At 40.9% G+C, this 22,274-nt stretch overlaps 1 long non-coding RNA gene and 1 pseudogene across 2 annotated transcripts in view; one reads left to right on the plus strand and one right to left on the minus strand.

The window, feature by feature from the left end:
• The window catches only part of LOC144987741 (uncharacterized), a 44,117-nt pseudogene extending 23,766 nt beyond the window's left edge, over window positions 1–20,351 (plus strand). The window contains exons 2-3 of the transcript XR_013651408.1: window positions 6,844–7,230; window positions 18,395–20,351. The product of XR_013651408.1 is annotated as an uncharacterized LOC144987741 (transcript). The remainder of the gene's footprint in view (window positions 1–6,843; window positions 7,231–18,394) is intronic.
• On the minus strand, window positions 14,482–17,808 carry LOC144988528 (uncharacterized). Its single transcript, XR_013652460.1, has 2 exons — window positions 16,400–17,808; window positions 14,482–16,321 (listed from the first exon to the last, which is right to left on the minus strand). It is a non-coding gene; the product is annotated as an uncharacterized LOC144988528 (long non-coding RNA).
• Window positions 20,352–22,274: the final 1,923 nt, after the last annotated feature.

Below are 22,274 nucleotides of genomic sequence, written 5' to 3' on the forward strand. Positions count from 1 at the left end.
AATGGGACAGTCTGAAGATCCTAAAGATTGGTGAGAGACCAGAATCCCACAGTAGGACTGAGTGACAGAAATACCATGGTGCAGGTGTGTGTGTGTGTGTGTGTGCGTGCGTGCGTGCGTGGGTGCGTGCGTGTGTGTGTGTGTGTGTGTGTTTGTGGCACAGAAAGACAGAAAAGATGGGGGTGACATGAAGGTTAATGCTACTTACATACTAAAGCAGGGGTGGGCAATTAGAAGGGCTGGACCAGGAGCAGATGTGTGGAGTGGGAATGATCTACCATGGAATGTAGATGAAAACATTTGGATTGAAAATTATATTCTAAAACAGAATATTCTGGAGTTTTTAGTTTAAAACTTTATTTCCCATTTTAGATCAATTTTTTATTGTGAAGCTCTTTGGTACCTTCAAGTAATTGTAAAGTGCTATGAATAAAGTTCCATTCATTTATGATCCTTTTAATAAAATAAATAACATTATTCATGAAATAAGACAAAAATTCAGGAAAAATATACTAATACATTTAAAAAAACAAGACAAAAAAAACAATAAATATTGGATCCTCTCCCGTCATAATCCTAACTGAGGTCTGCAGCACCTCACGTCTCACAGTTTGTGCAGCTGTGTTGTGTCCTGCACGTCTGTTTCTCATCCAGAAATTCCAGAAGTTTATGGCAGTAAAACTCCTCACTGACTAAATACACTTTTCTCAGACAGACATGAACATTTTCACACTTTTCTCTCTTGTTTAAATTCTCAAACCTTCACCGAAATCAGATCCCGGATCTTAGAATGAAAACAAAGATCTGATTGAATGCAGAAGGGGGGTATGGAAGCGATTCTGTAGCATAAATAAAAAGCAAAGTCAAAACCAGAAATGCTTTTTAATTTTCAAAATGAAGCTGCATTTTTTGACTCAAAATTAAAATGAAAAAGCAATCCACCAAAATGCTTTTTCATTTCTTTCCTCAACACAGCGTATGCAGAAGCAAATGAAACACAGCAAGGAGGATCTGATGACGTCTGACAGGACAGAGCAGTGAAGAAAGACAACGTCTTCCCTCTGGGGGGGTCAGAACAAACAGGGAGATGAGATGAACTTAGGACAGGGAGGTGTGACAAAGAAGGTTGGTCTGGGAACTGCTTATCCAACAGATGATGGACGTACAGCACACACATACATACTAGATATACAGAAATAAAAATCTATTTTGGATAAACGGAAGGTTGCAGTTTGAGGGGCTCCTAAATCTTTAATTATACAACAGGTGATGTCATTTCTGTAGATGGATGTTTGTTAGTAAACTTTTTCTGGAATCACACTGCATAGAAATGCTGTTAGTTCACGCCCAGCTTCTCCAGACACACAAATAGTTATAAGACTCAAAAATCAAAATTGGAAACAGATTTTGAGGTTTGGACAGACAATGCCTACATTCATTTTGTCCACTGACGGTGCTTTAGATAAATTCTAATCTAGAGATTCAGCCTCTCCTCACAGCTGCAGCTCTGCAGCCTTGAGTTTCCCAGGGAGATGCAGTCAGAGCGCTTTGTTTGGATTTAGCTGCAAATGGTGTAGAGGAGTGTCTGTGCATGCTGGTGTCATTCAATAAAAAATTTCAATATTGAGTATGGAAATAGATTTTCTTGCAATGCCAAACTATAACAAATGCACCTGAAAGTGAGAAACAATTATGGATTAAAAGGACAATAAATTGGAAGAAGTCAATAAACAGTTAATTGAGTTGCAGCTGGCAGAGGCTAGGCAGAAAGCAAATAAATAAATAAATAAATAAATACATGAAAAAATAAATAAAATCAAATATATATATAAAATGTCTTAGACTCACAGCTGAAGCTCATTAGTCACATTTATCTGGTACATTTCCGCCAGGTCCGCCTGGTTTCATTTTACAAACTATAACTCACCTATGAACAGTTTTAGTGTCAATCCGGCCTTCGCCCCGCAGGATATAGGGGACAATGACGGGGAGAGGTGGGGTGAGAGGCGGAGGTTTCCAGGGCGGAACACTCAGGGAACTGATGGATGCTGGACTGTGCTATTACTGCGAGGAACCTGGCCATTGGACTAGGGGCTGTCCATACGAACTTTGTCAGCTTTATGGGTGGCGTGGGTCCAGAGGTGGACCACCTAGGGGCGGAACCCCAAGAGAGCGTGGAAAAGGGCCTGTTCACCAAATGCCTGCAATAAACTGGCATCCCAGGAGGCATGGAACCTCTGGAATCCTCAAGAACAATGAGACACAGACTCTGCCAAACACAAAGTCCTTGAACACTAAGGTCAGCAAACAGACTCTGAACCACCACTTTGTGTACTCGCCGACAGTACCAGTTAATTTTTTTGGGTTGTGACCTGCTGGTAAAGCTGGGAGCCACTACTCTGTGCAGCCCGGATGGGTTACAGGTCACTCTACCAGATGGGACTATACTCCACTGCAGAGTGGATGAACTCACTCATGAGGCGCAGTACCTTGTTTGTCCAACGGAGGAGCCACTGGCAGACTAGTACTGGGGATTGTTCGAATCCAGAAACCACAGCAGATGAAGGTATTGTGTCAGCTTTTCTGGTGTGGAAACCTTGGATGTCCATCCTTAAGCCCTACACCTACCCGCCTGACCCCCTCAAGTACTTTTTTTAAAAGATAGAAATGAGAAAACCTGGTACCAAGGCCCAACAGAAGGACAGTAATAGGAGAGGCTCAGCTCACACCCTCACATAAAGCATGATCTCTGTCAGCTGATAGAGTAGCCCTCGTTTCCCTCACAGTTCATCCCAAACTTCAGTCTGAAGATTTTGGCGGAGTTTTAAAACGCACCAGACGCGCCTCTGTTTTTCCATGCCATATGTTCTGGTTTTCTCCCATAGCAGACACTTATGGCATCATGGTTGCGGGGAAGACAATGCCAGGCTAGAACACGCTCAGGTGACTCGGCATCATGGTCATGAGTGGACTGACCATCCCCTGGCGAAGGCCTTAATTGACTGACAGCCACCTCATCTGTGGGCTCAGGGCACCACAGCTGATGGGTCGGTAAATTGCCCACTGATTTGCACGCTGTAAATTACATTTGAGCGCTTCAACCGTTTCTGATCCTAATCCATACGTAGTCCTGGCCAAACTGACCACACGCACAGCTGGTTTACACGCATTGACCTCGCTAATGCTTTTTCGGTCTGCCTCTACACCCTGAGGGGAGACCTCTTCTCATTTACGTGGGACACCCAGCAGATGTGTTACACGCGTTTCCAACAGGGGTTCACACTCTCTCTAGGAATTTTCAATCAGGTATTAAAGGAGGTGTTTCCTGACTGTCCCCTGCCAGTCAACGTCACTCTCATCCAGTATGTGGAGGAAATTCTGATAACAGCTGAAACAGTTGACGCATGTTTAGATGCCACAGGCGTAATTCTTAGCCATCTGGTGGCTACAGGGTGTAAAGTTTGCAAAAATTGCAGGTGCCGCAGACAAGTAGATTCCTCAGAACATTATTTCCCAGTCAGGGACTGGCATGTCCCTGGTCTACAGATCAGCTGTGTTGTCTCATCCTAAGCCCATGAAGGTCAAAGAGGTTGTCATTTTTAGGTCTGACTGGCTGCAGCAGACATTACGTCCACAATTACACAGGGTTGACCCATCCACTCCATGACAGTCAGACAGCAAGGATGAAACTTAAAGCAGACCTGCACTGGGCTGCAGAGGCTGAAACTACTTTTATTAAACTAAAATAGGCCCTAGCTGCAGCCTCTGAGCTGACAACACCAGATTACATGTAGTAGCCCGTTCTTTCTTAATGTTTCTGGAACAGAAGATCTTGCAAACAGTGTTCTGTTCCAGAGAATAGGGGGAGGAGAAGGAATACTTATGTACCTTAGCATTATGTTAGAAAACATAGATAAGAGACATCACAAATGCACCAAACATACATTTGGAGTAACCACACCTCGCTAGCACATTGTCACGGGACACCCATTACAAATACTGACCACGTATGGAGGAGAGGTTTATGTGAATTCTTAGGAATTCACACTCTCTCTGAACAACATTTTAGAAGTACCCAATATCACATTCACATACAAAGGATCAAACCGGCGCGGCGGGGGGCTGCTTTCCTGGTTGGGCTGGGGCAGCGCTCTCTTTCCCTCCGCGCCTCCCTGCTCTCTGGCTCTGGGGGCCTCGCAGCGGGCCTGCTGGCCCCGGCCTGGGTGGCGGGCTTGGTCGGCCGGACGGCGGTTGTTCCCTGCCGGTTCCCGTGTGGCGTTGGGGGGATTTCGGCTGCCGCTGCTGCTGCGGTGGGGGTCTTGGGGTGGGGATGGCTGGGCACTCTCCCTCCTTCTTTTCACGTTCCACCATCCATTTTAGAAGAACATAAACACTCACCTGAGCACAGGTGTTAGCTCACCTTTGCATTAACAGTTTGCATGATTGAATGACTGAAATATTTCACACTAGTTGGTTTTAAGGCATAGGTATGCGTGTGAACACTATCTGTTTTGTGTACATGTCGACAGGTGGACATTTTTGCAGCTAGCAGGTGTGTTGATAACATTTGAGTGTGTGTGTGGACAGGCCCCGCCCTTTTTGTACTACATTTGAACCTTACCGTAATGATAAACAACGAGTAAACTTGTTGCTTTATGCTGCTTCATGGTCTTATCCCCCCTCCCCTCCTATTATCACCCCCTACCCCCGCCTTTCTCTAACATCCCTCCCTTTTTCTTCCCTTCTTTCCTTTTCCGTCCGGTCCAACACCCAAAATTTTCAAACATGGTTGAAATTAATAAAGTTTGGCCTCAATTACAAAAGGGGTTTGTTCAGTCATACCTTTGGTTTGTCTGAAGATTAATAACCCCTCTTGTTAAAGTAAAATATGTCCAACACAAGAGGCCCTCAGCTCTCATCTGCCTGCCCAGCTGTTGGACAGGACAAGTTAAAAAATAAAAAATAAAAAAAATAAACAAAGGATCAAACCCCATGACCACAGGAACACCACATGTGTGTGCTGAACAGGTGGAAAAAATAGGAGAAGATCAGGTCTGAGTTGCAGTCCACAGGGAGCAAAGAGTTGTCCACAGATGGTTGTTGTTTCAGGCATGACAAGGATGCATTGAGATCAGAATGTGCAGTAGTGGAAGATCAGAATGGTCAGCATGTGGTCAGAAAGGCAGAAAGACTAACAGGTCCCCAATCAGCTCAGAGAGCAGAAGTTGTTGAGCAGGATTACCTGAAGCAGAAGGAGCAGAGCTGTTCAGAAACAGAGATGGGAGTCAGAGCCATGATTAAAAGAGGGGGTAAGATTACAAAAGGGGGGGATTACCAGAAAAAAACATGAAGGTTTCTAGTGGACCCAGCGACAGGGTGAGAGATCATAATTGATTTACAGACATGGTGACCTCCATCAGAGGTCACAGTTTTGTGTTGGTGTGCTTGGATGCATTTATAAGGTGGCCATAGGTGTGGCCCCCCAAGAAGGGAGACAGCAAATCAGTAATAAAATGTCTATTAACCATTACATTCAACGCCATGATTTTCCCATAAACGACAGGTCCAACAATAGAATCCATTTCAGGAACCAGGACCTGCAGAAGGTTGGAGCCCTGTTAGGCCTGAAACATTCACTTGAAACGGTAAAACACCCACTGTCACAAGGAAAGGTGGAGAGAATAAATCAAACATTCAGACTAAATTGGGCAACATCTGTGCACAGACCAAATCAAATGGGGTTGGCGCTCTAACATTTTCTCCAATTTCAATCAGATGCTCAGTAATTCAGAGAGTGAGTTTTACCCACATGAGTAGTAAACAGATAGTTTTTGACTTTAGTCTCTGTTTTCTTTCTGTACTGGAGTGTTTATGGAGCCACAACACCTGCAATGCAGACTAGACAGAAACACACCATTCTAATGGCGTATCTAGTATGTTTACATCTTCCCTTACTGAATAATAACAAAGCCTTTAAGCCTTGAGGACAGAGAGAGAGGACAGCCACAGAGCCTAACAGGTCGTGTTTTTCCACTTCTCCCCTTTTGCAAAAGGATTTAAAATTCATGCAGACTCTTGTGTGTCTTTTCATTTCTGCACATTTCATTTTTGGACGTCCTGAATCATCCGAATCTGCGAAGGCCGGACGAGACGGCAACAAAAGACAACGTGGATTGCTGTGATTGTGAGACTAGCAGATGATCGATCGGAGCTGCAGTGAAGAGGACGTCGGTGTTTGTGGGAGTTGGAGCTGAAGATCGGAGCAGGAACCATGTCTTCCCTTCAGTCTCTGAGAGAGTTGATCAGCGAGCGACTAGCTGCTGCTGCTGAAGAAATCTGCAGACTCTGTGAAGGAACCATCGTCCAGTACGAGCAGGAGCTCTGTCGCCAGCGCAGACTGCTGGATGTCATCTGGAAACCACAGCTGCAGCTACACCACATAGGTATGTTAGCTTTATCAAAGAAACAGAGAAGAAGCCCTTTGAGCTTCATGCTAGTCTTTGTGGGGACCCGACCGTCTGTCACTCAGTGGCAGTTCTACACTAACTTACTCCCCGGGCGATAAACCAATCATTTTCCTGTTTTACTTTGTGAACGAATTATGCTATACAAATAAAATTGCCTTGTCTTACTCTCACAAGAACAATTAAAAAAAAGTTACTTAAGTAATTGTAACACGTTACTACTCATCTCTGCATATGTATTTATTTCAATTAGTCTCTTCTGGTCCTCCAGACTCCTCAGACATTTTCTCCAATGATCACAGAGTTTATTGATGCTTGAAAAAACTCAAAAGTCCTGGAAACGTATAAAACGTTCCTTGTTGTGTTTGTGTCCCTGCAGTTCTCCCCCAACATTGGAAGACTGAAGAAGAAGATCTCTGCAACCAGCAGAGGAACTTCAGAGCGGAACAGGAGGAACCAGAACATCCGTGGATTAAAAAGGAACCAAAGGAACTCTGCATCAGTCAGGTTGAAGATCAGCTTGATCTGAAGCAGGAGACTGATACCTTGATGGAGATTCCTACTAATGAGGAAGATGAGAACAGTGAAGCAGATCTAAACAACCAGCAGAGCTTTAATGTAACTGATAGTCAGGATGAAGAAGGGAACCAACATGAAGAATCAACATCAACTACAGATGAAGAGACAGACCCACAGAACAGAGATCAGAGGAAGAGGAGGGACAGAAGACATGTCCAAAGTGTGGACAGCTCTCACATGTCAGCAGGTCAGTGTGACTCTGATCTTCATCTCCACACTATCGGTATGTTCACTTCAACAACGGTTCTATCTTGAGCTTCAAGCTCTCCAAACATGCAGTCCATCAACAGCGTGTCCTGGAAGAGTCTCTCCTGTCCCTTCCAGTTGAAAACACAGAAGACATTGTTGGTCAGTGCAGCCGACAAAATTCTTCAAATCACATGATCTTAGTTAGTCCCTCCAGCTAACGACAAACAGGAAACCTTAACAGATCAAAGAGAAAATTGTTAGCAGATAAAAAAGTACAATCTGTTTTGTCGTCTGTGGTTCTAAGTTTGTAGTTCAGTTCTTTTCAGCAGATTTCTCTGTCAAACCCAAAATCCCATCTAAACCTCTTTGATGTCTCCATGTCTCCAATTCCAGACATTCAGACAGATTCTATTTCCAAAACTACATTTCAAGCTAAAACCCAAAGACAGGGTCCTGCTCATGGATCTGCAGACAGAAAAGATTCAAACCTGAACACATCAGTGAAAAACTGCTTAGTGTCAGAATTGTTCTCCATTTTTTTCTGGACTGATTCTTCCTCCAGTGCAGCTTCATCTTCATCAAACTGCTCCTCATTGGTGGGTGGAAACACAACAGGGAGGTTTTTCTGTGTCCAGTTCAGCTCCATGAATGTTCAGGCTGTTTAATGTCAGTGATTTCAGTTTAGAAAAACTGCATCTCTGCTGAGATTTGCTTCACTTCCTCAGGGGTGTGACAATAACCGCATGTTACTGTACGTTCCCTTTTTTGGGCGGGAGTCTGGATATGGTGCATGATTTGGACTTTAATAAACACAATCATCTGTCCTGTGATCAAGCTTCAAGGGCTTCTGGGGGAAAACTTTATTACAGTTCTTATTCACTCTAACATCAAACATGAACGTGCACCCCCAACACACTTGCAGCCGGCGTTCTCACCCCTCTTGCGCTGCACGCGCTTTTCCCCTCCTTCCACTGCACTTGAGACCTCCTGATCTTACACATGCACGAACGGTTTCAGCAGTACACACATCCTGCATCTACAACAGAAGTTTCCAACTCGGGAGGAAAGACGACAAATTTACTGCATTCTAGTCATTAATTTCCATTGTTTTCATTTCCATTACAAGCTGCATGTGTTCTAGAGTGCGTGACGTGGCCGCTGGAGGATTATTGTTTGGGGGGAGGCAGCAAGAGTCCCGACACCATGACTCTTGCTGCTTCATCACAGCTGTGATCAAAAATCCCACACCATCACAGCTGTACTCCAGATCAATCACCGTTCTTTTGGGGAAAACCTTTTATTACTGTTCTTCAATCATGAATGCCCACCCCCAACAAACTTGTGCGTTCTCTACACATGCAGCCCACTGACACACACACACATACTCATTCTACAATGCCTATATAGCTAGTTCATTAGTTTTATAGGTAATAGTTAGTTGTTACTGTTATGACGTGATCAAAAATTCTTCACTTTCGTGGCTCTATCCCTCCATAAGTACCTCAGTAGCATCAGGATCATTTGGTTGACAGTTTGTCTGTGGAATGACATACTCATTCATTACACAAAAACTCGATTTAGTTATTTTTGAAATCGCCCGTACCAAAAAATTCGAATTCAATTGCGCAGGCATAGTTTGACTTATCATTTCTTCTCAAAATGACTTTTTTCCCCTAATGGGGTCAAAAGGGGTCCATTCACTCAGTGCTGTTTCTGTGAATCTACCCACCTAAATAAATACTGCCACGTCTTTTCAATAAAACTAAAAGTTTTACACAATGTACATTACTTTCGATGTCGGCCTTTAGGAACGGCGATTCAAAAGAAAAAAATGACATATCCCTCTGTGACATGAAAACGTCATAATGATCGTGTGTTTTGAAACTGTTGCCGGTGAGATGACAGACACAGAGATGTGAGCTCATCTGTTGATGAAATGTGAGTGCATGAGTGGGAAAAGCACAAAGCAGATCTCCAAGCTGTTGCAGATGTTTATGACTGCACAGCTGTTTTTTTTGTTCATGTCAGTCATTTTGCATCTAATGAATGAAATGATTGAGATCAGACTCCGGTGTTTTTGGTTCATTGCCATTGACGTCTGGCAGTTAAGAAAATGGATTCAAGTATTTCTATTTCCTTCCAGAACTAAGCAAACAAGCTATTTTTGTCCAGTTGGCCGCGGACGAGCTCCGAAGCTCTGGCCTCGGAGCTCTTTTGCTGGTCATGAAGGCCACTATGGGGTGTTAACTTGTCTTTCATGAACATGTGGTGCATTAAAATATAACAGGTAGCTCGGTTGGTAAGGTGAAAGATTGCCATGCACAAAACAGGGTTCAATTCCAGGAGGTGAATGAAAAAGGTAATGGGGTTATTACCATATCAATTGCAAAAGCAATTAACATCACCCAGTAAGGGCCCTTGGGTAAGACCCTTAACGCTACTACGAGCACAGCTTGTCTGCAGCTTACTGTTCCCCCAGGGCATGGTTCAAATTTAGGATAAGTACATTACTATTATTAACAGAATAAATGCACAGTCAGGTCCATAAAAAATTAGGACAGCGACTTATACTTATGACTCGCAGAAACTTTCTGTTCTGGTGCTGCTGGATCTTACTGCTGCCTTTGATACGGTAGATCACCAGATTTTACTTGACAGACTTAGGAGTCTGGTCGGCCTCTCAGGAACTGCTCTTAACTGGTTTCACTCCTATCTCACAGATCAACACTTTTTTGTAAGTCTGGACACTCGTTCCTCAGGAGTCCATGAAATAAGTTGTGGGGTTCCCCGGGGTTCAATTTTGGGTCCAATACTTTTTAATTTATATATGTTGCCTCTTGGGGATGTCATCAGGAGACAGGGCGTTGACTTTCACAGCTATGCTGATGATACACAGCTCTACATCGCCATGTCTCCTGATGACCTTGAACTTGTCAACACTCTTTTAAACTGCATTTTAGATATAAAGCTGTGGATGGCAGAAAATTTCTTACAGCTCAACCAGGACAAAACTGAAGTTTTGATCATCGGTCCTGAAGACAAGAGAGAGATGATTTTACCCAAACCTAGGAATTTTAAATCTTCTCAATGTGTGAGAAACCTGGGCGTACTTTTTGACTCTGAGCTGAATTTTATTCCTCACATCAGAGACGTTGTGAAAACAAGATTTTACCATCTTAAAAACATTGCCAGAGTCCGCCCGTTCCTCTCTCTTGCCAGCACAGAAGTGCTAATGCTTTTATTTTTAGTCGTTTAGATTACTGTAATGCCCTGCTCTCTGGTTTACCTAAAAAGTCTTTTTCAAATCTACAACTATTGCAGAACTCAGTGGCATGATTTCTGACGAGGACCAGAGGGCGGGAACACATTACACCGGTTTTAAAATCGCTGCATTGGCTCCCTGTGCGTTTCAGGATTGATTTTAAAGTTCTTTTAATGGTTTATAAATATTTTTATGGTCTTGGGCCTTCTTATTTAAATGAAATTTTAAAATACGAACCCTCGCGGACCCTGAGGTCTTCTGGCACTGGCCTCTTAGTTGTTTCTAAGCTGAGGACCAAGACACACGGTGAGGCTTCGTTCTGCCATTACGGTCTTCGCCTGTGGAACAGCCTGCCGGATATGGAATTACATATTTGTCATAAACTGAATGGGCGTAAAGACAACTGAGCAGGCGTATTTAGGAACTGAATGGGTGAACCTTAAAACCGCGCAGGCGCAATTCTAACTGAGCAGTGATCTTCCGCGGTCAATTCCTTTTTGCGCGCTCATGTGGATTTACGCTCAGTGTTAAGGAGGCGTTTTTGTCACTTTTGGGGCAGGAACCTTTCTGGTTGATCTGATTGGCTGAAATTTGCATGGCCTATCGGCGAGGCAGAGGGGCGGGACCTTCATTTTTCAGTGCGGGGGGGGGGGGTAACAGGCGGCTCTTGAGCTGTGTGCGGCTCTCTGCCTTTTATCATATTTTCTATATTCAGTACTTTCACAACCATAAGGCCGTGAAAGAAGACCCCCCCCCCCCCCCATAGTACAAAGGAGCAGATATGTGAATAATGCAGAACAACTTCGTTTGGAAACCCTGGTAATGCAAAGAAACACGATTATGAGGCATAGTTTAAACTGCAGCTGTCAGCTACGCGGAGGAACACGGGAACAGAGCAGCTGCAGTTCGGTTAAATTAGATCTTCACAGATTCGGACTTCCTGCTTCAATAACTCCTCTGATAAACGTTTAAATGTGTCAGCAAGTATCTCACTCATTTTGTATTAACACAGAGAGTGAACTACAAAAGCATTTTTAAAGAAAAAGGTTCGTTTTTATTGCCTTTTAATCAGAATTGTTCGTTTCAAGCTGTGAATGCAAACAAAACCAACGCCATTTTCTGTGCGAATCACGACTCGGCGGAACCTGGACCTACTCTGGGCTAACATCATAATGTTCCCCTCGATGTCACAAACTCTGACCCCCAAATAACACCTAACTGTAACCGCTGGGAGCTCCATGTATCTAACTATAGAAGAGCCGATGACCAGAGTTGAGGGTTCAGCAAGTGTGTCACTGAGGGGAGAGAACTTGTTACTAACTTGGAGTTTTGGGTGCTCTACATTTTCACATTCAGCACTATGCGTCCTCCCTACTGGTAAAAACTTTCCCTGAGTGTTTCCCGGCTCCTGGGAAGGCACTGGGGTGCTAACTGGGTTAGCCCTGGCAGCGCGGTCCCTGATTTTAGTAATGACCTGGCTAGCCGCACTTCTAACTGCTCTAGCCTGGCCTCCAAGTCTAACACAAGACTACACACTTAAGACATCTACCACTATCTACACTGAAGAAGGCAGGATCCTCACTAAACATATGGAACATGGGGCAGGAGAGGGGGGTGAAGGCTGAGGAGGTAGAAGCCATGCTAAGTGCTAAGCTAAGGCTAGCATTTTTTAGCTAAGGAGAAGCGGTTTACTTTGCAAACTTAGAATAAAGGTGGACAGCAAGTGGTTAACATGGTTGTGTATTCACTAGTTTACTAAAAGATGCTAAATGTAAATGTAAATATGATACCAAATAACACTAAAGTTAAGTAATAGTAATCAGGCTAATGCCAAACAAGAGGAAACTGTCAAGCAATGATCAGCCACTGGATTACGCTCACCCGGAAATGAGGTCACAAAAAGGCTCTTTAGTATTAAGTTTAAACGTGACTGATTATATTTGTTAAAGTTTGGGTATTCACAACTTTCCCTTTTCCCCTTGTACATGAGATTGAATATTTTTTAATTTAGTTTCATATAATATATGGAAGCGATTCTGTAGCATAAATAAAAAGCAAAGTCAAAACCAGAAATGCTTTTTCATTTTCAAAATGAAGCTGCATTTTTTTGACTCAAAATTAAAATGAAAAAGCAATACTTCAAAATGCTTTTTCATTTCATTCCTCAACCCAGCTTTTTCTGTCACTTAATTAAAATTAAAATTAAAATGGTATTTGACATTTTATTTTCAAGACGTTCTCTGGTAAATGTGTAGCATAAATCATTTAGAAATGTCTAATTTGACAATTAAAATGGATTAATAGAAATGCTTTTTCATTTTGAAAATGAAGCTGCATCAAATGCCTCAAAATTAAAATGAAAAAGCAATATTTCAAAATGCTTTTTCATTTTATACTTAAAAAACGCTTATTCTGTGTCATGTTGATGGAGCTCCAGCTGTCATCAAACAGCAAATTCACCGCAAAGCTGCAGATAAATGTGTAAATATCTGTGAATTACATCAGTCTTTATTTTGTTCTGGACACCACTGGAAACACAAATTCATATGATGGTTTCTCAGATCGCAGCAGCATTTCCGCCTTCAGCGATCATCGGAGCTTCGTGCCCCGCTATGCGAAGGCAGCTGGCGGTCTGAAGAACAAAGCTTGTCCGCGGTGCGTCAGGAGGACCGCAGAAGGCGGACATGCAGCTATGTAGTCCTGAGAAGCTGTGGAAACTCATCAGAAGTTCACAACCATCACAAAACCCTTGTCTCTGCCGCTAACACAGTCTGCTCCTGGTGTGTGTGTGTGTGTGTGTCAGCGGCCGGACACACAGAGAAAGCAGTGACGTCATCGCCCCGCCTCCCCTCTGCTAATGCTTTTCCTAAATGATTAGAGACAAGTTTCCCAGGTTGGATGTGAAAATGCAAATGCAATCCCCCTTTGCATTTTCGTTTTAATTATGACACAGAATAAGCGGTTTTTAAGTATAAAATGAAAAAGCATTTTGAAATATTGCTTTTTCGTTTTAATTTTGAGTCAAAAAATGCAGCTACATTTTGAAAATTAAAAAGCATTTCTATTAATCCATTTTAATTGTCAAATTAGACATTTTTAAATGAATTATGCTACACATTTACCAGGGACCTTTTTTAAAATGAAATGTCAAATACTATTGTCTTTATCATTTTAATTAAGTGACAGAATAAGCTGTGTTGAGGAAGGAAATGATAAAGCATTTTGAAGTATTGCTTTTTCATTTTAATTTTGAGTCAAAAAATGCAGCTTCATGTTGAAAATGAAAAAGCATTTCTGGTTTTGACTTTGCTTTTTATTTATGCTACACAATCGCTTCCATAATAATATGCAATAGGATTATGATCCGTAATGTCTGAGTATAAAACCCCTGACTTATATTCAATATTTACTGTAATAGTTATCATGTTACCCTGCGACAGACTGGCGACCTGCCCAGGAGTTCCCCTGCCTTCACCGGTGGCCGGGACAAAACGTAATGGAAGATGAATGAATGAATGAATAAATGAATGAATGAATGAATGAATGAATGAATGAATGAATGAATGAATGAATGAATGAATGAATGAATGAATGAATGAATGAATGAATGAATGAATAGTTATCATGTTATTTGCTTTTATCTGTAACTCTGGTATATTAGTTTATTGTCCTTGGATAAATCTATATTTAAGTCACCCATGATAAGACAAAATATGTTTGTTAGGTTTATGTGAAGTATTCAGAATCTGGTGGGCGATCCATTACTCCAATAATTATATATATTTTGCATTATTACGTTTTAGTTCTAGAAAGACTGAATCAGAAAAGTACAATGTTTGTGCGTTCCCTTACTGAATATCAGGAGTTCACATATAGACAAGCTCCTACACCAGGTTTATCTGCTCTACAGACAGACCGCTTGATGGGGCTCCAGACCACAGCCTAGGAGGTGATTTCTAAATGGAATAAATAAAACAAACACGAATCCACTGTGAATGCAACTTTATTAGCAGTGTATTCCCAACATTAAAGAGCTGGTGTTGTGCGGATATAATCCTGAAAGACATTGTCAAACATCTGCATTGGGTGCCTGCATCTGTACTGTCAATAATGGCAAGAATCTAAAACATTAAAATGTTATCAGTCGATTTTTATTTCTATAATTACATATAAAATTCAATCACCTGAAGGCAGAATCATTAATAAAGTACATTTTCTGTCAATTCTCCTCCGCTTTCTAGTTAAGCTGTCCTATTTTCTCAGCATGTTTTCTTTTTTATTTTAGTTTTTTTTATTTTAGTTTTTTCAGTTTCAGTTTACTTTATTTGTTTCAAACACAAAACAAATGAGAAATTCAACACACAGTGGTTTAAAAGACAAAATAATACAGAGTGCTTTAAAAGGAGTGGGTTGAAGAGAAAATCTTGTCTGCTCCCACCCCTTTTTACAAAACCTAATGTGCGTATTCAATACGCGCATTGCTATTTACAGATAGTTACAAAACATTTACAATACAATACTGCATGGCAACTGTGCTAAAGTGAAATTTTTTGTTTAATCGTTTCTGGTCTTACACAGTTCTAATGGTGACTTCTTGTAGGATTTTTTTAATATCTGTAAAACTTTGCTTTGCATCCAATCCATTTTATAGATCCACACCACAATTAGATGGTTGTTGGTATGCACTGCTTTTTGTAATTCAGTTTTTTTCTTAGATTGTAACTCTCGTCTCTATCTCTGAACACTTGCTGTAAGTTTATTGGAAGTAAGTTGTATCTGGCTTTATACATGACGAGAGCTGTTTTCAGTTCTACCAGATCCCACAGTTTTAATAAACCCGACTTTAAAAACAGAGCGTTTGTATGTGACCCATAATCCACTACATAAACAATTCGAACAGCTTCTTTTGTAAGATATATAAACACTGTAGGTTTGTTTTATAAGTATTTCCCCAAACTTCTGCGCTGTACTGTAAATATGGTAGTAATAGTAAACGTGCCTTGTGAGTGTGAGTATGGCACGTTTTTCCCAACACTGCTATGCTTTTGGCAAGTTTAGCTCTGACCTGCTTTATATGTGGTTTCCAGCTTATTTTTTCATCCAGAATTATTCCAAGGAACTTGATTTCAGACACTCTTTCCAGAACGTGATTATCAATGGCAACTTTTATTTCTAAATTTGCAGGACTGTGGCGATTTCCGAAAATCATGAATTTAGTTTTGTTAACACTGAGTGACAGTTTATTTTTGTCAAACCATTGTTTTAGTTTCCCTAATTCCGTATTTACTGTTTTTACAATTTCTCTGAGGCTCTCCCCTGTACAGACTATACTTGTTTCGTCTGCATATAAAAAGTATTTAAGTGTATTTGATACCAAGCGTATGTCATTGATGTAAAGAAGAACAGCATGGGACCTAATATTGACCCTTGTGGAACTCCATATCTTAAATTTAGCAGGGATGATTTACAGTCATCCAGTTGGACAAACTGCTGCCTGTTATTAATGTAACTGTCATGACTAGCAGGAAAACAGACCCAAACGCTGGAACCCGGAAGAATACACAGGCGAGTAGATGATGGGTAATGAGTTTTAATGTTCGGTTCTAGGTTTTGTAGATGTTTGGGCGGAGTAGTCACGTCCGATAGATTCCCACGAGGAATATTGAAGGTGTCTGCAGCCCGGGGCGTCACTGGTGGATTATCTTGAATAGGCGGCGGTTCGTGGTGCGGCTTGAATCGGCAGAGGCTCGTTGGTGTGACCGGAAGAATTCTGAGGCTTGGTTCCAGAAGCGAGGATGACACAGGCGCCCACTCGTAGAACGGATTCCTGTGGACAGACGGAGAACAGATACTTAGGCGAGAGCTTGACAGCAGTAGCTGTGAGCGAGGTGACCATACTAAGCACCATAGAGGAGCAACGATCTGGCACTGGAGACTGGTCCTGGATCCCCTTATGAAGGCAGGCGGCTGATGAGGTGAGTGGACGCAGCTGTGATGAGTCAGGAGCCAAGCAGAGAGGGGAGGGGGAGGAGTCTGACAGAGGCACCATGACAGTAACTGTTTAACCATTTTAATGCTGGTCCTCGTATTTCATACTTTTCCAGTTTGTTTACTAAAATGTAATGGTCAATAGTGGCAAAAGCCTTTTTCAGATCGCCGAACACTCGTACTGCGAACTCTTTATTGTCAGTGCCATTTATAATTTCTTCGGTTAGTTGCGTAATGTCCATGGACGTTGATCTGTTTTTTCTGAAACCATATTGATTGTCGGATATTAGTGTGTGTTTTTCGATAAAACTTTCCAGCCTTATGAGGAATACGTTTTCAAGTATTTTTGAGAATTGGCAGAGTAAAGACACTGGTCTGTAGTTTGTTAGTTGGTGTTCATCCCCTGATTTGTGTTGTGGAATTACTTTGGCTAGTTTTATTTTTTTGTGGAAATGTTCCTGTTTGAAAGGATAAATTGCAAATATAGGTTAGCGGGTCAACAATGAAATCAATTACCTTTTTATCATCATGATATTAATTCCATTACAGTCTGTAGATGTTTTTTTTTTTGAATTCGTTGACGCTTTTTAGAACTTCTTTTGCTTCCACGGGTCTCAAATACATCAAGTTTGGATTTCTTTTTATGCCGTGTTCGACTGTTTCTTTTTATTTATTTTTTATTTTTATTTTTTTTACTTGTCCTGTCCAACAGCTGGGCAGGCAGGTGAGAGCTGAGGGCCTCTTGTGTTGGACATATTTTACTTTAACAATAGGGGTTATTAATCTTCATACAAACCAGAGGTATGTCTGAATAAACCCCTTTTGGAATCGAGGCCAATCTTTATTAATTTCAACCATGTTTGAAAATCTTGGGTGTTGGACCGGACGGAAAAGGAAAGAAGGGAAGAAGAGAGAGGGACGTTAGAGAGAGGGGGGGGAGGAGGGTGATAATAGGAGGGGAAGGGGGATAGGACCATGAAGCAGCATAAAGCAACAAGTTTACTGGTTGATTATCATTACGGTAAGGTTCAGATGTAGTACCAAAAAGGGCGGGGCCTGTCCACACACACACTCAAATGTTATCAACACACCTGCTAGCTGCAAAAATGTCCACATGTCGACATGTACACAAAACAGATAGTGTTCACACGCATACCTATGCCTTAAAACTAACTAGTGTGAAATATTTCAGTCATTCAATCATGCAAACTGTTAGTGCAAAGGTGAGCTAACACCTGTGCTCAGGTGAGTGTTTATATTCTTCTAAAATGGATGGAGGAATGTGAAAAGAAGGAGGGAGAGTGCCCAGCCATCCCCACCCCAAGACCCCCGCCGCAGCAGCAGCGGCAGCCGGAATCCCCCCAATGCCACACCGGAACAGGCAGGGAACAACCGCCGCCCGGGCGACCAAGCCCGCCACCCAGGCCATGGCCGCCGCGAGGCTGTTTTTCTTTTTATGATATTTTTTAACATTTTATTTCGACGGCTAGCTTTGGCCCTATTTTTTACAAAATATTCATTAAACTCCTTTCATTTCCATTACAAGCTGCATGCATTCTTGAGTGTGGCCGCCCTCCGGAGGGTTTTGTGTTGGAGGGGGGGGGGGGGGTATTACTGTTCTCCTTCACTCCGTAACGCCAAACATGAATGCTCGCTTTTAGATTTCAATGAATATCACTACATGTTTTGTTTGGGAACTATTTTGTGCAGCGCAGAGTTACGTGTCTGTATAAATAAAGGCAGGACCTCCTGCCCCGCGTTCTTCATGGGTGTCAGGATTCATGGCTACCAGAAAAGTGGCAGTGTCTGCAGTCTGTTTATCCCTGGGCAATATACAATATTCTAAAAAGATGCCTGTACCAAAAAGGTTTTGTGATTGCTAAGCAACACACGTCTTCTTGTGTTTCTGCAGTCCTCCCCCAGCATTGGCCGACTGCAGAGGAGGATCTCTGCAAGCAGCAAAGGAACTTCAGAGTGGAAAGGGAAGAACCAGAACCTCCACAGAATAAAGAGGAACAGGAGGAACCAGAACCTCCACAGATTAAAGAGGAACAGGAGGAACCAGAACCTCCACAGATTAAATTTGCATCTCCACATTATAAACAGGAGCCAGAGGAACCAGAACCTCCATGTTGTATAGAGAAGCCGGAGGAACCAGAACCTCTTTCAAATTTCCTCAAAGAGGAACCAGTGCCATCACCGAAGAAAGAGGGGCCAGATGAGCTCTTCATAAACTGTGAAGAGCAGCTTGATCTGAAGCAGGAGACTGATACCTTGATGGAGATTTCTACTTATGGGGAAGATGAGAACAGTGAAGAAGATCTAAACAATCAGCAGAACTTTAACTTAACTGATAATCAGGATGAAGAAGGAAACCAACATGAACAATCAAGATCTCACAAAGGAGACAAGCCTTTTTCTTGTAAAGAATGTGCTAAAACTTTTAGTGATGTATCTCATCTCAAAAGACACATGAGAACTCATACAGGAGAAAAGCCTTTTTCTTGTAAAGAATGTAATAAAAGTTTTCGTCATAAATCTGATCTCAAAAGACACATGAGAATTCACACAGGAGAGAAGCCTTTATCTTGTAAAGAATGTAAAAAAAAGTTTTCGTCATAAATGTCATCTCAAAACACACATGAGAATTCATACAGGAGAAAAGCCTTTTACTTGTAAAGAATGTGATACAAGTTTTAGGTCTGTATCTAATCTCAACACACACATGAGAATTCATACAGGAGAAAAGCCTTTTTCTTGTAAAGAATGTGATGCACGTTTTCGTCAATTATCTAACCTCCAAGCACACATGAGAACTCATACAGGAGAGAAGAATTTTTCCCGTAAATAACTCACATGACGTTTTCTTAACCAACAAAGTAATAAGAGATTTAGTGTAAACTCTGCATTTTAAACTTTTCTGAAAAGAGATCGACCTCTCAACCTGTGCACCACAGCCGAAGACTTTATTTCACAGGGGGTATAAGTTCTGTATCTCAGAAAATGTAAATATTTTAAAACAAGTTTTTAATGCTTAAACTTCTGTGGTGAAACCCCAATGTTCTAATGAACTCCATAGCAACCTGAGCTTTCATTTCATGTACATAGAGCCACAGGCTGATGGCCTTCATACCATATTGATGCAGTAACTTCATTAGAGGGAGGCATAAGTGAGTATTGAATGTGTAGAATTGACGTTTTTTAAAGACTTTCATTGTTTTGATGTGATATTCTAACTGTCTAGGACAGTTTTTTTGTTTTTATCTTCTCTAAACCACAATTATTAAAAGTCAAAAAGGATCAATCCATTTCAATCTATGTATACTGATACTAGACAATGAGTTTTACTGCTGACAAAATATGTACAACCTTTTACAAAATGAATTCTTTTAGATGTACCTGTAAATAAATTTTTTTTAAATAATGAGAGATAAAACTTGAATGTTTTCATTGTTTTTGTAGTTTATGCTAATATGATGTACACGTTGTCTGTGTGTGTTTCCACGACGTTTGAAATATTTTGTTTCCATCTTTAACTCTAACACTTTTACGTGATCAGTGAACATTTCACTATTATTTTAGCAAAAAGTAGCAACTGCAGTGTATGCTTTGTTAGGTCGTGTAACCATTTAGTAGAGATGGGTATTGTTAAGATTTTATCTATACTAATGTTCTTATCGATCTGCTGCTTTTCAATCCGGTATTCTTATCTGTGTTCTTATTGATACTTTTCTGTGTAAAAACAAGGATGTAGAAGACAAAAAACATACTTTGTACATGATTACCTTCTATTTTAGAACCATATAAAACATAAAGTATAAATGTAGCGTCATTTACAACACTAAAATAAAATTATAATTAATTCCCAATGTGTCTTTGTAATATTTTTATACACTTTCAGGGAGTGGTTCTCAAATTCTTGGAGAAGGAAAAATGTTTACCCCTCACACACAAACACACACTGCGAAAAACTGTGACAAAATAAGCCAAAGCAGTTCAACTTTAATACCATATCAAACTCTTCAACATTCCTGCTGCTGGTGATTGGAAAACATCAAATAAATTATTGTTAACTTTGTAAGAGCAACAACATTGAACCTGTGTGCAAAACAAACAAAAAGTTGTGTTAATGGCTGCATTGTGCCTGCTTTGTCGTACACATCTGTTCAAAACCAGGTTGCAGGTGTGTTACTCTCAAGTCCTGCTCCATACTGAGCCTGGCTCTGTTTCTTTGTTTTCAAAGTGGCAACAGCAGAAAATCTGACAAAGATGGGATATAGAATGGAAGCAGAATGCCCCCAGCCTTCTGCCCCATGAGTGGATGCCCCCTCTCCACACCCAGCAGAATTCAGGGAGTGTCTGTGCTGTAAACCTCATCCTCAGGGTGGAGTCTGACATGATTTCAATGAACTGGAAGTTGGTGTCCTTAACATTCAATTTAGTTTTAATCTGTCTCTCCCCCTCAGTATGATCTGTGTTATTATATCTTTTATATTTATCTTAATGTTTTGTAATGTATGTAGCCTTTTTTAATCAATTGGTATTTTAAATTATTTTAATTGATCACTCAACTACAAAAACCGTCAGGATACATTTCCCATAATGCATTGTTTTGTAGTCATAAAGTCATGAGTAAGAAAATCCAAAAATGTTTACGGAATTTTGTTTCCCCTTTACTAATTTGTGTTTTAAAAAGTAAAATAAAAAAAATTCAATACAGATTCAAAATTGGGAGCACATCCTCTCTGACTTCTCCACCTTAAATTTCCACCCCCATGTTGAAGTGCTGCCAAGTGTCCATCATTGAGAAGAAGACAATAGAAGAACCATTGATGGATTTAAAGAACTGTAGAATGTGAGTCTTCTTTTGTGTTTAATAGTTACAATTCAACAGGGTGAACTGAACTGTGTTAATAAGGACGTTTAAATCAGAAAACAGTAGATATAGACGACTAAATGAACAGAAATGTGTTACTGATTTGTTTACTTATTGATTTTTTTATTTACGTATTTTATTTGAATGAGAGTTTTATGAGTACATTTTGTACAGACAACAGTTGATAATAGAGTATAGTTAGTAGTATAGTACATGATCCATACAAATTTATTGGCTCTCAGACACACACAAGTTGCGTATGTGTGTGCATTGAAGTTGCGGCCCTCCCTCAGCTGGACCCTGCCTTCAGTGGCCCCCAGGTAAATTGAGTTTGAGATCCCAGCCCTAGAGTGATATTTCTGCCACCATGTGGCACACAAAACTTTCTAAGTTGCAAGTGAAAATATTAAATATTTGCTTTTAAATAATTTTTTACTCTGCTTTGAAATATATTTTTTTGCTTTTAATTGTTTTTTTGCTTTTAAAAACTTTTCTTGCGTTTGCAAAACACATGTTTTTGCATGAAATGTGTCAAATCTGGCTTTTTTTTTTCTCCTATCTTTGATTTTGCTGAGTTAAGATTCGGTTTGACGTGACAAAGCTGCCATCAAACAGCTGCTGATTGGTCCAGAATTTAACCAATCAAATTGCTATATGTATCTACCATGGTGTCTGATACAGAGCCTCCAAAACTGAACCAGTTCTACTTATCCTCCATTTTGTCTTTTTGGATGAAGACATTTAATTTTTTTTATATTAACAACAATTCATACTTTTTCTTTTTTTAGAGTTGGTTAATTTTTATTAAGTAATATTTGTGAATTTATGGTTGAGGAACTCCTGAAACTGTAAAGTTTATCTGCTGACACTAAATCAACATGCTGGTCAGACGTGCACACACAGGACCCTAGGGGGG

The sequence above is a fragment of the Oryzias latipes genome, chromosome 2, assembly GCF_053564925.1.
Source record: "Oryzias latipes strain Hd-rR chromosome 2, Olatipes_Hd-rR_3.1".
Lineage (NCBI taxonomy): Eukaryota > Metazoa > Chordata > Actinopteri > Beloniformes > Adrianichthyidae > Oryzias > Oryzias latipes.